Source organism: Cornus florida, unplaced genomic scaffold (genome assembly GCF_030987335.1).
Source record: "Cornus florida cultivar Cherokee Brave unplaced genomic scaffold, ASM3098733v1 CherokeeBrave_3.0.0_Hap2_Chr10, whole genome shotgun sequence".
Classification (NCBI taxonomy): Eukaryota; Viridiplantae; Streptophyta; class Magnoliopsida; order Cornales; family Cornaceae; genus Cornus; species Cornus florida.
In genome coordinates, this window is record NW_026775580.1 from 81,363,488 (window position 1) to 81,386,283 (window position 22,796).

The 22,796-nt window shown below is 35.4% G+C and overlaps 1 long non-coding RNA gene across 5 annotated transcripts; it reads left to right on the top strand.

Annotated features, from left to right (window-relative positions):
• Nucleotides 1-5,496: 5,496 nt before the first annotated feature.
• On the top strand, nt 5,497-16,577 carry LOC132279094 (uncharacterized). 5 transcript variants are annotated; one of them, XR_009471213.1, is made up of 6 exons: nt 5,497-5,917; nt 6,764-6,855; nt 11,281-11,391; nt 11,502-11,554; nt 12,337-15,996; nt 16,083-16,577. It is a non-coding gene; the product is annotated as an uncharacterized LOC132279094 (long non-coding RNA). The 5 variants fall into 5 exon arrangements; XR_009471214.1 differs by lacking the exon at nt 5,497-5,917 and adding an exon at nt 5,926-6,469; XR_009471217.1 differs by lacking the exons at nt 11,281-11,391; nt 11,502-11,554.
• Nucleotides 16,578-22,796: the final 6,219 nt, after the last annotated feature.

Genomic DNA, 22,796 nt, shown 5'->3' on the forward strand with positions numbered 1-22,796 from the left:
AAATTATCCAGGTTTTACTCCATTGTTAACAAATCCCTCAAGTTCTTTACTACGGTATCTTTGCAAAGCAAGCTCTATAACTTAACGTTATAGAGTTCTTTGTATTAGCTCAATGTTAATAAATGTTTTTTTTATTTTTTATTTTTTAAACGGCTTACCAAAATGTAGAATTTTTTGAAATGATGTTAAACAAACTCAGGCATTTGAATAAACGGTTAATTGCAATTTGCTACTGAATCAGTCCATGCTGAAATACGCAGGAAATTGAAGTAACATGTGTACTGTCAATGTCCTCTCCACACCGCACCCCACACCACCAAAATAATAATAATAATCTGATACTTTCTCCGGTTTTAGATTATAATTGAGACAATTACAATTACCTCTACAAGAGTGCAAAATAATGCAGAAGAATGGATAACATGTAAGAAGAACAGGTGGGAGGGGGGTGGTGAGGTGTTTAATGATTCCCATGAATTCGTCTTTTGTAGTATAGATTAAACTGATATTGTATGAATATGTAAAATTATATTGATAGTTAATATCTCAATGAATTGAGTATCAAGAAAAATTTCAACTTTCTTTTTAGTTAATTAATGATAATCCCCAAGTGAAACATGATTTATGATTTCCATCTCAAAAATATGAGAAATGGAGATGATAGCACGAGGATTGCAATTCAATTCAATGGTGAGGTGTCCCATAGGGCAACATAAAAAGGTTGATTTATCGTGTAATTATGGATGTATGCATACATATCAGTATGGGGAGATAGCCTTGCGATTGTTACCGAATAAGGTGCCATAAAAAATATATTTGTATATATATACAGATCAATTGGTTGAAAGTTGTGAGTTGCAAAAAGTACAGTAGAACAACAAATGGCGATTAGTTGGTTCTACTCGGCCTTGTAATGTTATTTAACGTTTGCTAGATATAAATAGCTTTGACACTCTTTCTGGAGTGCGCTCGCTTCACTCAACTGCAAGTGGCAGAACTTAAGAAACAGGGCACCTGAACAATGTCCTCTCCACACTTTCTGTCCACTATCATGGAGGTTACGACACGCATGAGACACCCAAGCATTGTGGAGGCGTCTAAATGGCATCAGAAGACTTGAGTATAATAGAGTTCTAGAGTCTTCCGGGATAGTGTAGAGAAGGATGGAGTATTGTACGGAGTTTTGTAGAGTTTTAGATATTCTTGTAGGGAGTTCTAGATTGTTGGGTGTATACCTATAAATAGGCAAGAAGGGTCATTTGTAACCAACATACTCTTACAACAAGTTCAGATGTATCTCGATAGAAAACTTCACTCTAGTCCTAGAATGTACGAAGAAGGGATTTATAATTATTTGTTTAAGCAGCAAATTTATGTTTTGGAGAGTTGTCCGGAGACTTTATCAAAACATGAAGTAATCAGCTGTTTTTGGATACCCCCACCTGAAAGTTGGTATAAGTTAAATGTTTCTGGGTTATTTAAGAAAAATATTGGTGGGACCAAAGAAGCTGGTTGTGGAGTAGTAATAAGAGATCACTGGGGAACGGTTTTGAAATTGCTCCATAAGCCACTCCATCATGCGACATCTAGAGAGGATTTAGTCTCTACTTGAAATTGCTCCATAAGCCACTTCATTATGCCACTTGCTCACATTTTATCACTTTAATATTCATTTTATCCCAAAAATGAGGTTCACTTTTATGGAATATCTAAAAATGTCAGTTTTTTCACAAACAAGTGTCTTTATCTCATTGCTAGAATCAGTTCTCTATTGCTTTGGAAAGTAATTCTGCTCTAGGAAAACTTAATTTTTTTACGCCATTGATACGTGATTAAAATAGTGTATTAATGCGTGGAAATTTATTTTTGTACAAAGTTTAAGCGGTTGTATTGGTCGATTGCAAAATTCAATAGCCTTTGGATTGAGACTTGGAAAAGATTTGATCGTGCGTTGGATTTCGAGGAAAAGAAAAGAAGAAAGAGATCCATGGGTCAAGATCGGTTGACGAGAATAGATTGGGAAGAATGGCAACTTTCATATTTATTATTTGAAGTTTGGAAGGAAAGTTTTGAACAGTTTTTTGGCCGACACGTATAAAAGACTTTGAAAGCTATGAAGCACATACACTTCAATGGGAAGGGAGAAATCGTATCGTTGGACACTTTTTGGTATCATCGTAGGGTACATTTTAGAAACGTAACTGACACTTAATATACGTATTCATAAATAAAAATAATTTTTTATATTATTTTATAAGTCATCGCAAATTAGGAAAGCCAAATTTGGTATATTTTCTTTTTTTATGGTTTTAGTGTAAGTTTTTATATGTTTGGATTAATTATATTTTTCAGAAATGCGTTTGTTTTGTATAATTCTTGATTTAGTGAATTCTTAGAATTCGGGCAAATTAAAATACTAGTTTTGTTAAAAAGAAGAGTCAATCAATTTTATGAATTTCTATCAATTTTGTGAATTTATCTTTCGAGAAATATTTTAATGAATTAACTTTCAATATTTATCTGGCTTTTTATGAATCTCAATTGACTTGTAAAATAAAATCGTTGGTAAATATTATTGATTTTTTGTGTCTGTATCACCGAAATCTTAGTATTTTTAAAATGTTATTTTTACTTAAATCATTCTTTAGAAGCACATTATAAAAGTCGCAACAAGAAGTTTTTCGAACCAAGTTAAGTGTTCAAACACATTTATGATGAGATTGCACATTATGTCGATCATAATTGGGTAAAGTGCAAAAAACACCCCTCAAGTATGCTTATAGTGCATATCACACCCCTCCCGTGCAAAAAACACCCCTCAAGTTTCAATTTGGTGCAATCAAGTCCCTCTGAGAAATTTAAAACTGAACTTGACTAAAGTGCCCTTAATCAATAATTTTATAAAACATATAAATATACAAAAAATTGTAAAAAGACCAAAAAGGACTCTGCAAACCCTGTTCGGTTTCTTGGGCTTCAGTTTTCACGATCAGTTTTGATAACTTTGAACCGTAGGATCAAGTAATACTGTGATCGGAGATCACGATTTTGATAACCATGAGTGTAGGGGGTATGAATGGCACCTAACTGGCATCACCACGGACACTCCCTTCTTTGCCATGAAATCAACTTGCTTGGCGGATTTAAGTATTCATCAAACCTCCACAAGAAAATGAAGAACACATTCAAGATATAAATCAATCATAATGGCCGGGGACTTTCGGCGAAGGTGGTGCCGGCCGCCGGAAGTTACACTCTGCAAATATATAGGCAAATCCGGCAGCGGCTCCAGTCGCCGTCGACGACAACCACCTTTGCCGATAACGACGACGACCTCGACAACCCAACGGCGGCCACACCGACACGACATCTCCGTGTTTCTCTCTCCTCTTATTAACGACTTTCATCTCCACCGATGACGACGACGACCTCGACGCCACTGCAATTTTTGTGTTGAGAGGGGAAAGAGAGATGAAGTGGAGATGGGTCAAAGCTGATTTGGTATTCTCGTCCGAGTTGGACTCGGGGTGAAGCTAAATTGTAAAATAACAAAGCCTTCCATGGGTGGTGAGCTTCAATATCTACAAGACCCAATCGGTGAAGCAACTCCGGCGACCATGAACACCGGCGAGACTCGAGAGCTTGTTCTATTTTAAGTTCTCTGCAAGAGCTATGAGTTGAAGTCCGGCGTTTGTCGCCGGACTTCAACGCCGTCGAATCTGCGTCATCGTTGTCGGCTGTGTAGTCTGCGTCGAATCTGCTCTCCGAGGCTCTGCGTCATCGCCGACATCTTCTTCGGCTTGTCGTCACGTGCGAACGACGACCACCAAATCCAATCTTGATTTGCAGGTGGCGGCCATGGGTTTACCAAATCATCCTCAATAAATCGATCTGCGGCAGTGGCGGCGATGGCATAATTTCATGCCCTTCAACACGCGCCGGTTACTGCAAATCGTGTGCTCTTCACGCCGCGGCAGTCGTCTTCTTCCTCAGAGATTATGACGGTGGCTGAGTTGGTATCGATGCCACAGACACCATTGGGCTTCGATATGACGGTGGATAGACCACCGTCGGTGAGAAGAGGGTTTGTGGGTCCTCCAACACGGATCGGGTTGTTGTCGCCAGAGTTGTTGGCGAAGGTTCTCTGATTCGCAGCCGCCTTGTATATATATAGATATATATATGTGTGTGTGTGTATATATATGTATATGGTGAGATTGATGGGTGGAGTTGAGGGGTGAATTATGGTGTGAGAAGAAGATGGTGGTAGGAGGAACCGGCGGCAGAGAGTAGAGAGAGAAGGATGGGTATTTTCGGAAGACTAAAAGGGCAAAATGGGTATTACAGTAACAATTTAGGGGTGTTTATTGCACAGAGGGGTAATTTTGCACACCTTTTCAATTAGGGTGTAAAAATGCTACAAAAAGTATACTTCAGGGGTGTTTTCTGCACTTCCCCATATTAGAAAGGTAAGGTAGTTTTATAAATAAAGCAAGTTACAAAAAATTAGCCCGACGAAGGCTATGATTAGAAGATACAGGAAGCCTAATTATGTTGTTTTCATATTCTACATATCCTAAAAAAATAAGTTCATTTCAAACTGTTTTGATTTTCGTATTTTAATTGATTCTCTCACAAACTTTACTTCAAAGCAACATTCTTATCCAAAGTGCTTCACAGACTTGGAATACCCAAATGGAGCACTGGATTGTCGTGTTGCAATTGTGATGGGTGACAACCAAGATGTGATACAGTAAGGGGCAGAAATATGGAGGTAACAAACATAGTTTTTTTAAATTTATTTTTTATTTTCTTTTTTACATGATAAAATACACTATTCTATATCTTGCAGTGAAATCGTAGATTTACTAACCAATTTGAAGAATATTATGTTACTCTTCGAGAACATCAAATAGCAGATTTCTTAGCTGGTAGAGCTCGGAGGGGTTGTCTTGGTATAAATTTAGTAAGCTCCTCCCCCTTCTTCCCTTTCTACATCTCATACAGAAACAATGTCTCTTTTGCAGAAGATTTTCAACTCTTATTTGAATGTTAAATTCTAACGGCCAAAGAAGAGTGCTTCTCTGAATTTGGTGAAGGTGAAAGGATCATGGAGAGTTGTCCATTTTTTTTTTTTTTTTTTTAAGAATTAAATATTACTTATAAAAAGGGGAATAAAGTTGACTATTACGGATGACGTCACAATACTCGACGTCAAAAAACCAAAAAAAAAAACTTATGATTTTACCTCTACTCCTACCTTGAAAAGATTTTATTTCTTGTTATTTCCTTTACGAATAGGTGGTGGGTTGGGCCTGTTTCCTAGGCTCTTTTGTTGGACTACATTTCAATCTTTTGAAGTTGTAAGGTCCACTTTTGTTGTTTGGGTTGCCCGACGGGCCTGATCATCTCCCTCTCTCATCCCCTCTCCCTCTCATTAACCTCTATCGATCTGACCCTCACCTTTGCAAAACCCAGATCAAACAAAACAAAAAAACCCGATCTCTCCAAATGAAATGGGTTCAAGGCTAGGGTTTTGTTCAATTTCAATAGAATCCGTCTACAATTGATTGGCCTAGTCCACCAACTAAGCAAAATGTGTTGGGGGCTTGGTTTATATAATAATTTCTCAATTACATAGCCGTTACTGTACTATTCACCCGTTGTATTTTATCTCCTATATATATCGACTTGTACATGTTCAGAGATTATCAATAGAGATATAACCTCTCTGTCTCTCACAGTCCAACATGTCCCTGAGTCAAAGCCTCCATCTCTATTCTCGCTCCCAACTTTGAACTTGCTCTCTCTCTCTCTATCTGTCTGCAATAATCAAAATATCAAAACCCACATCTTTCAGGTTCTATCGCCTGCTGTTTCGCCGTTCACAAGCTTCAGTAGTATCGAAAAAATATAAGTATGTTTACGTACTATTGTTTTGTTAACTTTTCATGAGACTTTCTCATAGATTTGTTTTCATTAATTCTAGTGATTGTTGTAATATTTGTGTATATATTTCTAAAATTTATCACGTTATAGATCTTAGGCCTTGTGCATCTTCCGAGGGATGCCTTTTCTTTTGAATGCTTCTCCATACAAAAAAAAAAAAAATGTTCTTAGCAGAAGATCTTTAACCCTCACTTGCCTCTGTATTTGTTTCTTTTGATACTTTTAGGCCTTTATGGTATGAACTCGCAATGAATTAAACTAGAACAACCATTATGCAATTCCTCAGTGTTCCGGAATCGTCTATCTCAAAATACGTTGCTTCATTCTTTTTACTTTTAAAAAATAAACCTCATGTTATTTATTAATCTACACACTTTCTCAGTTTCTCCACCCACACGCATCATCTCTCTCTCCCCCCAAACACACATCAGATCTTCAGATCTACTCTATCTTTGTCTCTCTTCTTTTCTTGTTTCTCTCACCATCAGATCTACTCTATCTTGTTTCTCTCACACATCAGGTATGTTGTCTTCCCCATTTTTATACATGATTTTGAAATTCTGATTTCTCATATTTGATTCGCATGATTAGTTGTTGTTTGTGTAATGGGTTTGATGTTTGAACACTGATCAGATTAGATCTGGTATAGCTTTTATTTCTGATTCTTGTTTGAGGTTGTTGTGAGAAGTAGGTATTATACTGTTTGAGTTTTATGCATTTTCAATGAAATTCCCTATCTGCTTCTTCAGAATCAGAATTATTTCACGTTTTTTGACTTATATTTTTTATTTCTCAACTATTTTACTGGTTTCAGTTTGGGCATAAATATCATTATGGTGCTCCAATTAGCACTTGACTTCTTCTGGATTTAGAAAATCCAGCGTTTCTCCCTCTTGCTCTACTGGGGTTAGTAAACTGCATTTTTGCTGTATTTGATTATTCTTCTGTTTGTAGTTAATGAAACAAACTTAGGTTTTAAATGCTTTAAAATGAGGTGGGATGAACATAGTGGAGCCCTTGGCTCAAAGGTAAGGTTGCTCCAATGTGATACATTTTTGAAATGTTAAACTACGTTTGTGAAGCTTAGGGTTACAAGTTCAACCTTACCCAACTTAAAGTTCAGTAAACCATTTATATAATTTTCTTGTTTTGTATATCTTATGCTTTTAATCCTCATTTGGGTCTCTCTCAATTTATTAATAGTGTTTGGATTTTAATCTCATTTACAGATTATATCCGAGTTAACAACTAATGATCATTATTTAGTTGCAATGTCCTCAGGTAATTTTGTTTTATTTAGTATTATTTTACTATCTGAATTGCATCATAGTTTTGTTGGACTTCTTTTGACTATTTTTTTTAAGTGGTGAGGTTCTTATATATGGTAAGATATGATCTTCAAGCCCATTGTATTTCTTTCAGGATGAAAAGTTGTTTCTGTTGTTTCTCTAGGGCTGTGTACTTCATGCAGCAGCAAGACTTTGCCTAGAGATTGGAAAAGGTCTTGCTTCTTCTTTTTCCTTGGGTTTACATGATATTACAGATTTGTTGGTTGTAGTTATCTTGATGTTTTCAATTAACATGGATATAGATTTTCCCTACACGATCTACAATGGACACGGCCAGGTTTGGGAGGTCACAAACCGTGCCTTCGGTGTTGGAAGTTTACAAGCAGTAAATCGATGTTTTACACGCCTGCGCATCCATTTCAGTAATTTCTAGTCACATAGCCTTGTTACTTTACACACATACATATTATAGTCTAGTATACTTTTTAACATCCTCTTTGTTAGTTGTTAGTTGTTTGCCATTCCTCTTATAAAACATAGAATGATATGCACTATTGTTGACGAAGTTCACTGAAAAAGTGCAAAGGTAAGAATGTTGAATTTATGAATTTTTGTGCAAAATAATGATTAACAGGAGTCAATATCTTCTTTTTTTACTATTTTAGGATCTTTCAAGTGTTTGTTTTTTTTGGACGGTCATATGCATAGTTTGGAAAACATAGGAAGATACCTGCGTGGAAGTTATGAAACCCTTCGACCCATCTTTAATAAAAAATATAGGTATCGTCCCATATTTGATTTGATGTGGTGGATGCGAAAGAGTTCTCTTACAAAGCAACGCATTTTTAAGATTATCGAGGAAGAAAACTATTTTGTACTGGATGAGTCTCCAAAAACATTACTCGCTGATCCTATTGCTGAAGTCACATACGATGATGTTCCCTTTGATGCCTTGAAGGTGACTTCAGATGATTTTTTTTTTTTTTCATGAAAACGACAAAACAGCAAGATGGGGTGTTGTGGGCCGAAGACAGTTCGGTCGTGGTTTTAAGTATTTTTCTGGAAGAAAACGCAATATCTGTACATCATATGATTATGAAATTGTGGTCTCTTATGAGCGTACGGGTGGGTGCACATATGGTGAATCTGGATGAGAATTTTGATGTTAGAAGCATAGTATTTGATATTTGATAGCTTGAGGTTAGTCAAGCAGTTGGATGGAGTGCGAGAGGACGAACATAAGCTTTTGAATGGCCTTCCTGTTAGGAATCGCATTCGCTGTCCTGAACTTAATTTCGTAGATAGCGAGCTATAAAAAATTTATGATTTCAAGCGGAAATGCTATTATGATACATCTTTAGATCATGTATTCCGCGAGTCAAGTAAAAGTGCAGATTATCTAGCTAAATGTGCAGTTGATCCTGGTATTGATATTGATCATAAGCAGGTCCTTAAATTGGGAATGGATGAGGTTAAGAACGTCACTGGTAGAGTTAAACAGGATTGGGACTTGTTGCTCACCAAGGGTTGGATAGCCGAAGACTGCGATTGGGTCTCAGTGTTTGTTAGAAAGTGACATAGGTGTGAGTGAAATGTCTTAGTAGTTTGATTGGGGCAGGTATTAGGTATACTAGTAATGTAGTTTGAGTGTGTGCTTTGTTTTTTGAGTTTGTGTTTTTAATTGTTTTTCTGCTGTAGTTTGTTTTCATTTGTTGACTTGTGTTTATGAGGTTGAATGAAATTGGCATTAGACTTCAAACTGGTTTGTGTTTTTAATTGTCTTTGACTAGTAATACAAGTGTAATGCAAATTTCATTCAACCTCATCCATAATCACAAGTCGACAAATAAAAACAAACTACAGCATAAAAACACAAACTTAAAAAACAAAGCACACACTCAAACTACATTATTAGTATATCTGATACATCCCCCAATCAAACCACTAAGACATTTCACTCATACATATGTCACTTTTTAATAAACACTGAGACCCAATCGCAGTGTTCGGCTGTCCAACCCTTGGTGAGCAACAAGTCCCAATCCTGTTAATAAACCAGTGACGTTCTTAACCTCATCCATTTCTAATTTAAGGACCTGCTCATGATCAATAGCAATACCAGGATCAACTGCACATTTAGCTAGATAATCTGCACTTTTACTTGACTCGCGGAATACATGATCTAAAGATGTATCATAATAGCATTTTTGCCTGAAATCATAAATTTTTTACAGCTCGCTATCTAGGAGATTAAGTTCAGGACGGCGAATGCGATTCCCAACAGGAAGGCCATTCAAAAGCTTATGTTTGTCCTCTCGCCCTCCATCCAACTGCTTGACTAACCTTAAGCTATCAAATATCAAATACTATGCTTCTAACATCAGAATTCTCATCCAGATTCACCATATGTGCACCCGTACGCTCATAAGAGAGATCATAATTTCAGAATCATATGATGTACAGATATTGCGTTTTCTTCCAGAAAAATACTTAAAACTACGACCGAACTGTCTTCGGCCCACAGCACCCCATCTTACTGTTTTGTCGTTTTCATGAAGTCACCTTCAAGGCATCAAAGGGAACATCATCGTATGTGACTTCAGCAATAGGATCAGCAAGTAACGTTTTTGGAGACTCATCCAGTACAAAATAGTTTTCTTCCTCGATAGTCTTAAAAATGCGTTGCTTTGTAAGAGAACTCTTTCGCATCCACATCAAATAAAAAATGGGACGATCCTATATTTTTTTATTAAAGGTGGGTCGAAGGGTTTCATAGCTTCCACGCAGGTATCTTGCCATGTTTTCCAAACTATGCATATGACCGTCCAAAAGAAACAAACACTTGAAAGATCCTAAAATAGTAAAACAAGAAGATATTAGACTCCTGTTAATCATTATTTTGTATAAAAATTCATAAATTCAACATTCTTACCTTTGCACTTTTCCAGTGAACTTCGTCAATAGTAGTGCATATCATTCTATGTTTAGGAAGAGGAACGACAAACAATTAACAATGAGGAAGTTAAAAATAACAAGGCTCTGACTAGAAATTACTGAAATGGATGCGCAGGCGTGTGAAACATGGATTTACTGTTTGTAAGTTTCAACACCGAAGGCACGGTTTGTGACCTCCCAGACCTGGCCGTGTCCATTGTAGATCGTGTAGGGCAAATCTATATCCATGTTAACTGAAAACGTCAAGATAACTACAACCATCAAATCTGTAATATCATGTAAACCCAAGGAAAAAGAAGAAGCAAGACCTTTTCCAATCTCCAGGCAAAGTCTTGCTGCACTTCATGCAGCCCTAGAGAAACAGCAGAAACAACTTTCCATCCTGAAAGAAATACGATGGGCTTGAAGATCAAATCTGTAATATCATGTAAACCCAAGGAAAAAGAAGAAGCAAGACCTTTTCCAATCTCCAGGCAAAGTCTTGCTGCATGAAGTACAGCCCTAGAGAAACAGCAGAAACAACTTTCCATCCTGAAAGAAATACGATGGGCTTGAAGATCATATCTTACCATATACAAGAACCTCACCACTTAAAAAAAAAAATAGTCAAAAGAAGTCCAGCAAAACTACATTGCAATTCGGATAGTAAAATAATACTAAAAATAAAACAAAATTACCTGAGGACATTGCAACTAAATAATGATCATTAGTTGTTAACTCGGATATAATCTGCAAAGCATGTCTCGCTGCATCTTGGTCAGCGAATGGAACCCTGATATTTTCTTTTTCTTTTTTAATTTGAGTTCTATATTAATTTTCAATTTTTTTGTGGCATCACAGATGCCTTATTTTGTATTTTAGTTGTTAGATTTTAATTTAATCATATTGCTTTTTTCTATCATAGCATGGATTCTGGAGAATTATGAACAAAAAAATATTATTGACTGTCCTTGTTTTGCGGTATCCAAATTTGTATGCCTTAGATCCTGGCGCTGCATTAGGAAGCACTTTGAGAATCCTTCTGTTTTAGGCTATTCAAATTTTCATTTAAAATTTTTCATTAATACTTTCAAGCATATTTCAACAGTTTTCCTTTGAAAAAAAGGAAGGATTCTTACTGGCAATGATTATGGGAGACCCCCCCTTCTCCTTCAGATGGTTGTTTCAACAGTAGCATATGCAAATGCAAATTACGATCGTATCCTTTTCCCACTCAATTTAGCTTTTGAACTTTGGTTTATTGTGCAAGCACTTCATTTTCTTTTGCCCTCTATGTAATTCAATGCTTTAACTCTACTGATTTTTAAGATGTGGTTGGGTGGAGAACATCATCAATCCGCTGTCAACATGAACTTCCAAAGGTTGGTTTGTTCCTTATAAAGGCGTCAGTGAATATTCTTTGTTGTTCTCTTTTGTAGTCTATTCTTCTTTTAAAGGATGAGAAGTACCCGCATATTGTATATATTGAGCCAGAAACTACTGAAGACATCCATAATAAAGCAATATCCATATGGTTGAAAAACTTATTCTTAACACTTAATTCTTTCTTGTTAATTTTATTCTTATTTGTGTAATTTTGTTTGAGCCTTGAGCTACCTCTGTGGTTGTTTACTTACTTATATTTACTTTGAAGTTATTAAATATCTGGGGTGACTAATACGACCCGAAGTTGAGAATCTGAAACATTGGCACGTAAATGTATTTGTGAATCAATATATGACTTAGCTATGCTCATAAACATTGAATGGCTAGATGAGAAGGATATTATTCATATAATCTAAAAAGGATTATGGTTTAATGGAAAGTTGTACCCTGTTGCAATGCGAAAAAATAATCAATTGGGCAGTTTCTAGGCTGAGGCATTCCTAAGTTCAAGGTCTTGCAGAATGTACCTAAGTTTCATATATAATCGTGACCTTCCAGCTGATGCCAATCTTCAAATGTTTTCAATTTACTGTGCTAAAATGTCAACTTGTTGATTGATGAAATATCTATTTGGCTTGTCTGAAGAGGTTCCATTGGTATAAATCTAAATGATTATTGCAGCTAACTTCTTAAACATGTTAACATTGTTCTATTCCATATAATTTGGAATTTGCTTTTTCAGGTTTTTATAAACAATTTTTTTTTTTTTTGTATGCAGAGGAGATGATTGGAGGTCTCACTCAAGTACCTTGGCATCGTGTAACGCATTCACAAAAGTAGACAACGATATATTGCGCACAGTACCATTCAGGCAAGCTCTTGAAACTGGGCAGTTTTATTGTTTCATGTACTGCTTTTAATTTATTTTTAACACACTTAAACTTTTACTTATATCTTTTGGTATCATGATACGGAGACCCTTTATTGAGAATGTGCGTCCCTCTTTTTAAAAATGTTACACCTCTTGAACTGCATTATGCACAATTTATTAAGGGCTAAATATTTATTTTTGATGCCATTGTGTAAGTTATTTGAAGAGTAATTGCTAAATATGAAATGTATGCATTTATAATTATTCAAATGCCCATGAATAATTTTTGGTTGGATGCTATCTTAAACGCACAGACCTTAGGCACTGATCATGTAGGTTTTTTTGGCTAGACATGGAAGTTCAGCCGCCGGAAAATATATGTTGGAATGCATCAGGTTCACTTGTTTTTTCTTATTGATTTTCAATTATTTTTTCAGCGTGTTGGATGACTAATCTGCGCGTTTGAGCAATCTTCATGGAGCATTGTCTACCTAGAAATAAACCACACAAACTTTAAGAGTTCCCAGTTGGTCAAACAACTATTTTTTAGGGATTGGTCTTTCAAAATGAATTTTTTCAGCTTCTTTATTAATTGAAACATATTGGTTAATTTTATAATTTATGATTACCATTGAATAATTGTCACCATTTTTCCTTTTTGCTTCAATTTATTTTGGTTTGGCAAGTGACCTTGATAATTAAAATTTTATAACAATTAAGTCACTAACTCTGATGCAGCCGCACGGTGAGCACTAAAGAATACCGTGTGCTCACTGTTGATAATAGCATACGCCACAATTTGGAAGGGCTTTTTCTATGGAGACATTTTTTCTTTGGGAATGTCTCCAAAGAAACAAAGTCACTAACTCTGTGATTAACCAAAATTTGGGCTTTGTTTTTTTGAAAAAAGTTATATCAAGTTGCATTTTATTTTTTCAGACTTCAATGTTTTTAATTGTGCCTGTTGGAGCATGAAATATCCTTTATTTGATTGGGGCTCTTTGTAGTGGAGACAGATTAGTTATTCACTTGGTCACTGCTGTTCACTTTTTATTGTTTTGTAAACTTGACGGAATGAAACAACTTGTTAAATATGAAACTTGGAATTCAATTACATATGATTGCTCTTAGCTTATTGATCTGCCCCTTGACTCGAGATGAGGTAATGTGAAGTGGATTCTTACCCATAAGACTAACTTCATGACTTGGGCATTTGAGAATTAATAATTAAAATGGGATGCCATTAATTTTTGAAGTATGAACAAAATGACATCTTTTGCCTTCTATGTTGACCATGAGTACTCTTATTTATTAGTTCTTTCACCAGTCTTATATTTTTGTTTGTTATCTGTACAATTTATTTTTAATCCATATCTTAGTCTGTCCTCATGCTTAGACTCTAAAGCGACATACCCTGGCGCTTGGCACCCGTGCCATATAGATAGATAACATAACAGGATGGTTTGTGCAAAGTCAGCAGAGTCCATATTTGTATTCAGTTTTGTTAATAACATGTAGAATGATGGTGTCTTCGAATCAGTATAAAAAATTTAATTTTGCTATTCCATTTTTATTAGTTATGTTTCTCTTCTTGTCCATCTTTCCTTGGGTATTGTCTCTGAGTATGGTGATAATCAAATGACAGGCTTATGTAACATGTCTGTTAAGAAATTTTATATGTGCTGAAAGGAAGCGTTGATGGCCAAATTGGACATATATAGAATTAAGTAGAAGAAATTTGGCATCACTGTTGGCCTTCAACTGACTAAAAGAATGGATAGGGTCTTTGCCCATCTCGAATGGCTATGGACTGGATTATTTGATTTCCTTGAGAAATTATGTTCTGTTGCATGCTTGAATATGAATCTAAGCCGTGGATAATTTCCATCAAATATTTTTTCTCAAATGTGTTAGTTTACTTGTCATGATCTTTTGATTAAACAAAAACAAATCAGCACCAGTTAAATCCGTATCACCTTAACTAAATTTGCTCTCACTCTCACTGCCTGCTTTAATGGTTTAAGTGCAAATTTGTTGATTATATTATACAGTATTACCTTGGGTTGTTCAATTCTAATGTTTTTTATCCTGCCTCTATTCTCGACTATTTATTATTAATTATGTGACTGTACAGGGGACCAAAATTCGTTCCTTGTTGGGCACAGCTTAGTTGTTTTTGCATCCTCGTTACATGCATCGTGGTGCTACTAGGTAGTTATTTCTATTTCTATTTCGCTCACATTCTAATCAGGATTCAAAATTCCTGGGTTTGCCGCAGCGCAAGTCAAGAAAGCCGTGGAGGTGGGTGACTTTTGCTTACATCCTTTAAACCTAAGACGGGTTGTTTCTATTATTCATGACTAGCACTTTTGAGGATGCCAAAAATGGCGTGGGTCGGATACGGTCCACACGATAGCAATAGGCCGGGTAATTGATCCTGGTCCGAACCAAGCTCTTGCAAGACAGGTCCAAGATTGAAGAACTGTGCCAAAGGTCCACTGAAAGTAATTAGGCCCATAACTAGAGAGGCCCGGGGTGTCGGCCCAACACAAGAAGTTAGGTAGCTTCTAGAAATTGTAACAGTCTATAAATAGACGGAAATTAGACGGAAATTAGAGGGGAAAAGGGTGGGGAAAATCTTGAAGTGTAAGGATATTCTGTCCAAATAGAGAGAAATTTCTTGCATCTTCAATGGCGCCGTCCGTGGGAATTTATCAAGATTGAATCGATTAAGATGGATTCAATCAAGACTAGTTCGTGAAGAAAAAGCTTGATCTCTGAAAGTTGAATCTAGATCGGGATTTATCTTGCAGAGTTTCGATTCTGGCTGGTGGTGAGAGATTCACGTTGGATTTACGCAATTGTGATTTGTTTAGTGAGGCTAGATTTGACAAGTTTATGGTAGGAGAGATTCAGATCCGGCAAAAGGAGCTGGTTCGAGTTTAGATCTAGTACGTTCGCATTAGCAAAGCTCAGATCTGATCCGGAACTTGTAGTTAATGACTTTGCTCCGATCAGGAATGATGATAGGAGGTGAGAGCTCAAATCCATTGGAGAATGGCCAGCAGTCGAAGCTTGATGAATTGATGAGCATCGTCGAGAAGCTTCGGTTATTCCATGACCACCTCCAGGAGGGGAGAGAGTTTTGCAGTTCAATGTTGCTCATCAAAATGATCAGGAAGGAGACGATCACATGGATCTTCATCGTGAGGAGATCGTGCCAGGCGATTTACCGCCAAATGTCCTATCCACTTGGATCCGCATCGCGAGCGGATCATGCGAGAAGAAGCTGCAGCGTTTGATCCAAATCAAGGAAGATTGAGCCGTGAGGAAGCCATGGAGTTTGGTCACTTTAATATTGCTGTTTTTGGATACCCCACCTGATGCTTGGTATAAGTTAAATGTTTCTGGGTTATTTAAGGAAAATCTTGGAGTGGATTATGGGATAGAAGAAATTCTTCAAAGATCGCAATCAATGAAAATAGTATTGGAGATCGACCATAAACAAACTTCCATGGTGCTAAGTGTACGTGCGCATGTACCAACGGAAAACATTGGACTTTATTAGTAAGCTTTTTATATCACGTGAGTTTATTCTTTAAATTTCGATTTCAGTTTCCAATCACGCTGATATAAAAATTATTGTTATGCAGTAAAATTTTTGTTATGTTGTCGATCCTTGACGAAAGAGTACTTTTTCAATATCCTCAAGGAAACATTCTAGCTAAAAGAATTGTGTATATAGCTTTCCATCTGACCATGGGCCAGAGTTTTCCCATAGACGAAAGAGGTTATGATACACAAGTCTGCTGTGATCAATTGGAAATGTCGCGATATGAGATTGTTCCCAGAATTGAAGAATTGTACGATAATGATTTTGAAGGATCTTCTGATGATGGTTTTTAAATCGGGTACTTTGCTTTCTCATTTTCTACATAAAAACAGACTACAAAAGAAAAGAAGTTTTTATTTTTATTTTTTTAACTGTGTTTTTTAGATAAAAATGTATTTTAAATTCATGGAAGGAGAGAGTAATTAGCCTGATGTTGATATAGAAAGAAGTTTGGAGGAGGGGGGTTGAATATTTCTGGACACATCTTGACAATCACACTTCTGCTCCTATTTCTATGCAAGCCTATTTTTACTTATATTAATTTCTTTACCTTTATTCTAGTATATTATAAATTTCACTAGGAGAAAGAATCGTTGGCTGAATATATTTTCTGCAGATTGCCGTCTAGTTCATTATACCAGCAACGGCAAGCCCAAGAGTTGTTCTCATCCAATGTGTTTCAGGATTTTCCCATTAAGTTACATAACTTATTAAAGCAACGGGTTGTAACAAAATCAGCTTGGCAGGATATGATGATATTGTCCATGTTGGCTTTTTATGTGTTTTAATTTTGAATTACCTCGGTCTTTTCTTTTGTTTTTGGGCCACCGCGTATAGTTTTAACCAATTTAGTTTTAACCTTCTTAGTGTTATGCCACTTGCTCACATTTTATCACTTTAATATTATCCCGAAAATGATGATCACTTCTATGGAATATCTAAAAATGTCAGATTTTTGAAAAGTACTAACTTTTTTTGAAAAGTACTAAGTTTTTTATCACGCGTCACAAACAGACAAAAATGTTGCTGCTACTTTTAGTGTCTTTATTTCATTGCTAGAATCAGTTCTCTATTGAATTGGAAAGTAATTCTCCTTTAGGAAAACTTAATTTTTCTCTGCATTGATAAGTGATTAAAATCGTGATTAAAATAGTGTATTAATGCGTGGAAATTTAATTTTGTACGAAGTTTAAGCGGTTGTATTGGTATATTGCAAAATTCAATAGCCTTTGGATTGAGACTTGGAAAAGACTTGCAAAATTCGAGGGAAAGAAAAGAAGAAAGAGATCCATGGTCAAGATCGGTTGACGAGAATTCTAGATTGGGAAGAATGACAACTTTTATATTTGAAGTTTGGAAGGAAAGTTTTGAACAGTTTTTTGGCCGTAATTGACTTTAAAACCTATGAAGCACATACACTTTAACTTTAATGGGAGGGGAGGAGTCGAGTCATCATTGGACAGTTTTTGGTATCATCGTTGGGCACATTTTGGATACGTGACCGATACTTTATATACGTATTCGTAAATAAATATAATTTTTATATTATTTTTATTAGTCATCACAAATAATTTTTTATATTATTTTTATATATATTTTTTATGATTTTAGTGTAAGTTTTTATATATTTGGATTAATTATATTTTTCAGAAATGTGTTTGTCTCGTATAATTCTTGAATTAGTGGATTCTTAGAATTCGGGCAAATTGAAATACTAGTTTTGTTAAAAAGAAGAGTCAATCAATTTTATGAATTTCTATCCATTTTATGAATTTGTCTTTCGAGAAATATTTTAAGAATTAACTTTTAATATTATCTGGCGTTTTATGAATCTCAATTGACTTGTAAAATAAAATCGTTGGTAAATATTATAAATTTTTTGTGTCTGTATCACCGAAATCTTAGTATTTTTAAAATGTTATTTTTACTCAAATCATTCTTTAGAAGCATTATAGAAGTCGCAACAAGAAGTTTTTCGCACCAAGTCAGGTGTTCAAACACATTTATGATGAGATTGCACATTATGTCGATCATAATTTGTGCAAATTTTGGTACGGGGATCATACTAATCATTTAGTTAGAATTGAGTCTAAAAATTTGCTTGGCAATTTATTTGATTCTCCTAATCACTGTCACACGCTTGGCAACTTGGTTGATAATGAGAATAATCATGAAAATAATAACAATTTCCAAGTTGACCAACCCATTGCAACTCTTCAAATTATTCTAGAACTAGTGCACCTTCATAATCTTAAAAGCCTTGCATGATTCCAATATTACCTAGATTCCATGGTTCAGAATCTGAAAAATGAAAATCCCTTTTGAAGAGGTTCTTTAAATGTAAAGCAAGAATTTTTCTCAAAATAAAAAAAAAAGAGATGGGGGGACTAAATTAATTTTTTGGTAAATTTATTCAAATTCTTCTACCTACCCTTTAAATAACTTAAATTGGTCAACTTAAAAAAAGTAAAATAAATTACTCCAGATCTCATAAAAAGTGTCACTCTTGGATAATCATGCCTCTCACAAATTGAACCTGACATGACCCTAAAAACGACACTATTTTTGAGACAGAGGGCGTGTATACTAATTTAGATTAGACCCACATGTAAAAAGAATTATGTTGACCAAAAAATAATAATAATAAAAAATAAATAAATTCAATTGGTTAAATTAAAAAAAAAAAGGAGAAATAAAAAATATTTTCATTTTCTTACTTAAAAAAAAAAAAAAAAAAAAAAATCAATGCATTTAGAAGAGCTGCAAAGTGCTTTTCAATTTAAAACAGTAATCAAGATGGACGGCCGTGTGTGCAAATTAAGTGCTTACTCTTGTCAACATATCAGTCACTAAATTATAGTAATCTTTTTCTTCGGCTTTGATTCAACTTCTTATGAGAGAGTCTACTTGATTTATAAGTTTGAGTGCAATTTTTTTTTTTTTTTTTTTTTTTTTTTCTTCAGTTTTCTCAAAATAAAAAAATTATTAAAAAAAAATATACTTGGTTCAATTTTTTTAAAACTATTTTATAAAAGTTCAGTTATAAAAAAAGGTTTTTGTTTTTGAAAAATTGTCTTTTATAATTTTCTAAAAATAGTTTTATATTTTCTGAATTTTTGAGACCTGTTTTCAGAGTTACAAACAAAACAAACCTTAACTTTTGTTGGCCGACACAATCACAAACTTTCCAAGTCTAATGACACTACCATTTTTGTTAAAAAAAAAATAAATGCATCAATTGATTTGAAAATAGATGAATCAAGTATAAAATTGATTGTCAAAGTCTATATGATCTATTTGGATTGCCAAGCCAAATGAGCGTGTTGTGAGTTTTTTGGACCATTTTAGAGTGTTTGGTTTTTACCCGAAAGGACTATTTTTCCACTGGAAACAACCCAATGAGCATATATACTCACAATTTTGCTGTGATGTACTCGTTTTTCGGCGGAATTTCATTATTTAGGGATTTAATACAGAAGGCATGTTGATTATTTTGAAATTTTTGACAGGCTTAAAATGCTCTCAATTTTTATATTTAGTAGTTTTTATTAATTATGTTTTTTTTCTTTCTATTTTTTCATAATTTTTGTATTTTTGTATTTTATTTTTAAGCTTATTTTTAAAAAATTTATTTTTAAGTTTTTTTATGTTAAAAGGCTTTAGAACGTACTTATTATTTGAATATTTCTTTCATTATAAATACATATAATGTAGAGGGCAGTATCACTTATTAAATTATTAATATAATATTAAATCTTTTCTGTAGATTTATCTCATAACTTTCACTTGACGACTCGAGCACTTTCACTTGAATACTATACAGATTATCTTAGGATAATTCCATTAATTAAAATTTTCAAATTAATGAAATTTTAACCAAGTCTAACGTGGACATGGAAATCTACGCTATATTATTTGTTTTTTTTTTTTTTTCTTTTCAAATTGTCATTCTATTATTGTTGTGAAATTATGGTATTGCCCCTCTCATATGCACAGAGAAAATTGAGACGGGTCTTTATGCAAGCCTTTTGAAAAGCCATTGCTCTCTTTCCTCAAGCTTCAAAGAAAGAATCCGGTGAACCAAGCTTAATCCGGAAAGAAAGAATCCGGTGCTGCAAGACTCATTTTGACACAACGGAAAGAGGAGAAAGCAAGGAGGGAGTCGCCCGCGGGTTCTAAATTACCCCCATTTTTTTTTTACTACTGAGGTCGCCGAGAACGGGTCATTCAAGGCCCCAGAATCTGATCAACCAATGGAGACAACTGACGCCGCCACTGTAACCGACACGGCCACCAAGTCCGAGCCAGTAGGAGATGATCATCCTCTGTCCGGATCAGAACCAGAAGAAACAATGCCCACTCCGGCAGCATCTTCAGCCGACAAAGACGTCAAAAAGTGGCCGGGATAGCCCGGGGACTGCGTGTTTCGCCTCATTGTCCCCGTCCTCAAGGTCGGTGGTATATCGGCTGCAAAGGTGAACTCAGCACGAAAATGTCCGAGAAGACTGGCACTCGCATACGCGTCCTTGTTGCCCCCAATGGAACTTCTGAACGCATTGTGTTGAAAATTGAATTACTCACAAAGGTAACAAAACAGTCTGTATTTAGAAGGAGAGGCCCAAAATGTCTCAGTTTTTCTCTCTCTACATATGAGAGAGGGGCAGAGGCAATTTGAGAAAAAAAAATATATATATATATATATACTGTAGATTTTCATGTCCACGAGTCTGATAAAATTCCATCGATTTGGAAAACTTGATTTTTACTCTACTATTTTGTCCTTTAACCCACAAAACTCTATTTTTTTGAAATTATGTAGTACAATCCTTGCCGATATAATGCCAAACAGATGCTGAACAGCAGCTTGTAGAAGAGAATGTAGGAAAAAGAGTCTCAGAACCAACATTGATATGGTAATTATCAACAGGTGCAAAGATTGCGCGCTACAGAAAAATATGGACCCCGCCACGTATAAATGCAACAGCAATCTCACCAACATGAGCAGAATACACAATTCCAGCGAGAGTTTTTTTATTCTTTCCTGAATGTTCGAGCAAGAGTTCTAATATCACTTCGCAGATCAAAAGGATAAAAACTGACCCTTTTTGCATTCACAACACCTGAATCAGATGTCTTCCAGGCATTAGAGGTTAGTCCGACCACAGCTGAATCGAATTGTTTGCTGCAGGGCTCTTCGATCTGTCGTGGTCGTTTGTGGTATGTGGAGGTGGCGTGGTTCTCGAATTGGTGGAGAGGAGAGAGAAAAGGAAGAGAGAAGAAGATAAAAGAAAAATATAGTATAGATTTATATTTTTAATGCGGGTAAACTTATAATTTGACACAATCAGATATTTTAATATTTTTAACAATATAATATTAAGGATAGAGAGTAAAATACTAAAATCACGTTAAAAGTAAAACCAAATATTTGTATGTACAATACGTACACACACCACACTGGAAACAATGCCATTTTTATTTTATTTTATTTTATTTTTAAACCGCCAAAATTATCCCAAATGCTTTTTATATGGAAATTTAAGTTTGCAAACTTGAAGAATAAATTCAGCAAAATCTAGTCATACCTTATAATCTTGAGGCTGGCTTTTTGGCTTACCTGCAATATTGTGAACACCATGCTAGGATGAGTACACCACTTCTTCAACTTCTTCTTCTTCATCGTCATCTTCAATAGAAACATTCCAATCACTTTGGTTAGAAGTTGTAGGAGGGTGCTCTTGATTGTCAGTTACTGGAGAATCTCCGGTGACACTCATTTCAACTGAGGAATGGACTCTTGATTCAAGCCTACTAGATGGAACTTTTCTGCAGAATCTTCGAGAAATTTCAGAACATACCAAGGCAAATATAGTAGCAGCCCCTGTAATGATGAAAAGGCCTCCGAAGCTTCGGGCTTTGAGGCTAGGACTTTGTGGAGAAATTGATGCCAGTTCATCATATCCATATTTTTTCTGCAATAAATTGCATGTGTAGCAACAAAATTTAACATAGCATTACGGTGTGTGTGTTTATATATCACAATAATCAAACACACAAATACAAAGGAAAGATAGACTCACTTCGTCAGATTCACTTGTCTTGTCTATGGGTCCAACCACCGTGTATTTAGAACCATACTTGTGGAGGAAGAGCTTGACATTGGGCGGCTCATCAAAGACGGCATCAACACCTCCATTATGGCTCCCTTTAGACAAGGCCTCCTGATACTCATCGATGGTTGAATATGGCTTGAGATTGGATTCACTGAATTTCAAATTTTTAACTAGAAAATCTTTCACAGAGGAACCTTTATGGTATCCAGCAATGTGAGGCCTTTCCAGCTCATTTAAGGAAGGTTGTGGTTCATCTACTGTCAACATTGTGGTTAACTTTGCCGTGTAACACTGAAACACAATGAATGACAAAACCAACCATACCAGCAACACAAACTTAGACCATTTGTTAACCACCATCCTCCCTGTCATCACCACAAAAATAACCATATATTTATTTTTTTGCTTTCTTCAAGTGGATTAAGCATGAAACAGAAATACAACAAAAGCAAAATACTACTCATCAATGGTTTTGAGCAAGTAAAATACTATGTTCATCTGTCCCGTTTCTCCCTAATTCTGACTCAAAGTGAAAAGCGGCTTATGTCATGTTGGAAGATTTTGATATTAAAAACACACACTGAAGGGTAGTGACATGGGAGGAGGTATTTGGTGTGCCCAGTGCACCTTGCACCAGGCAC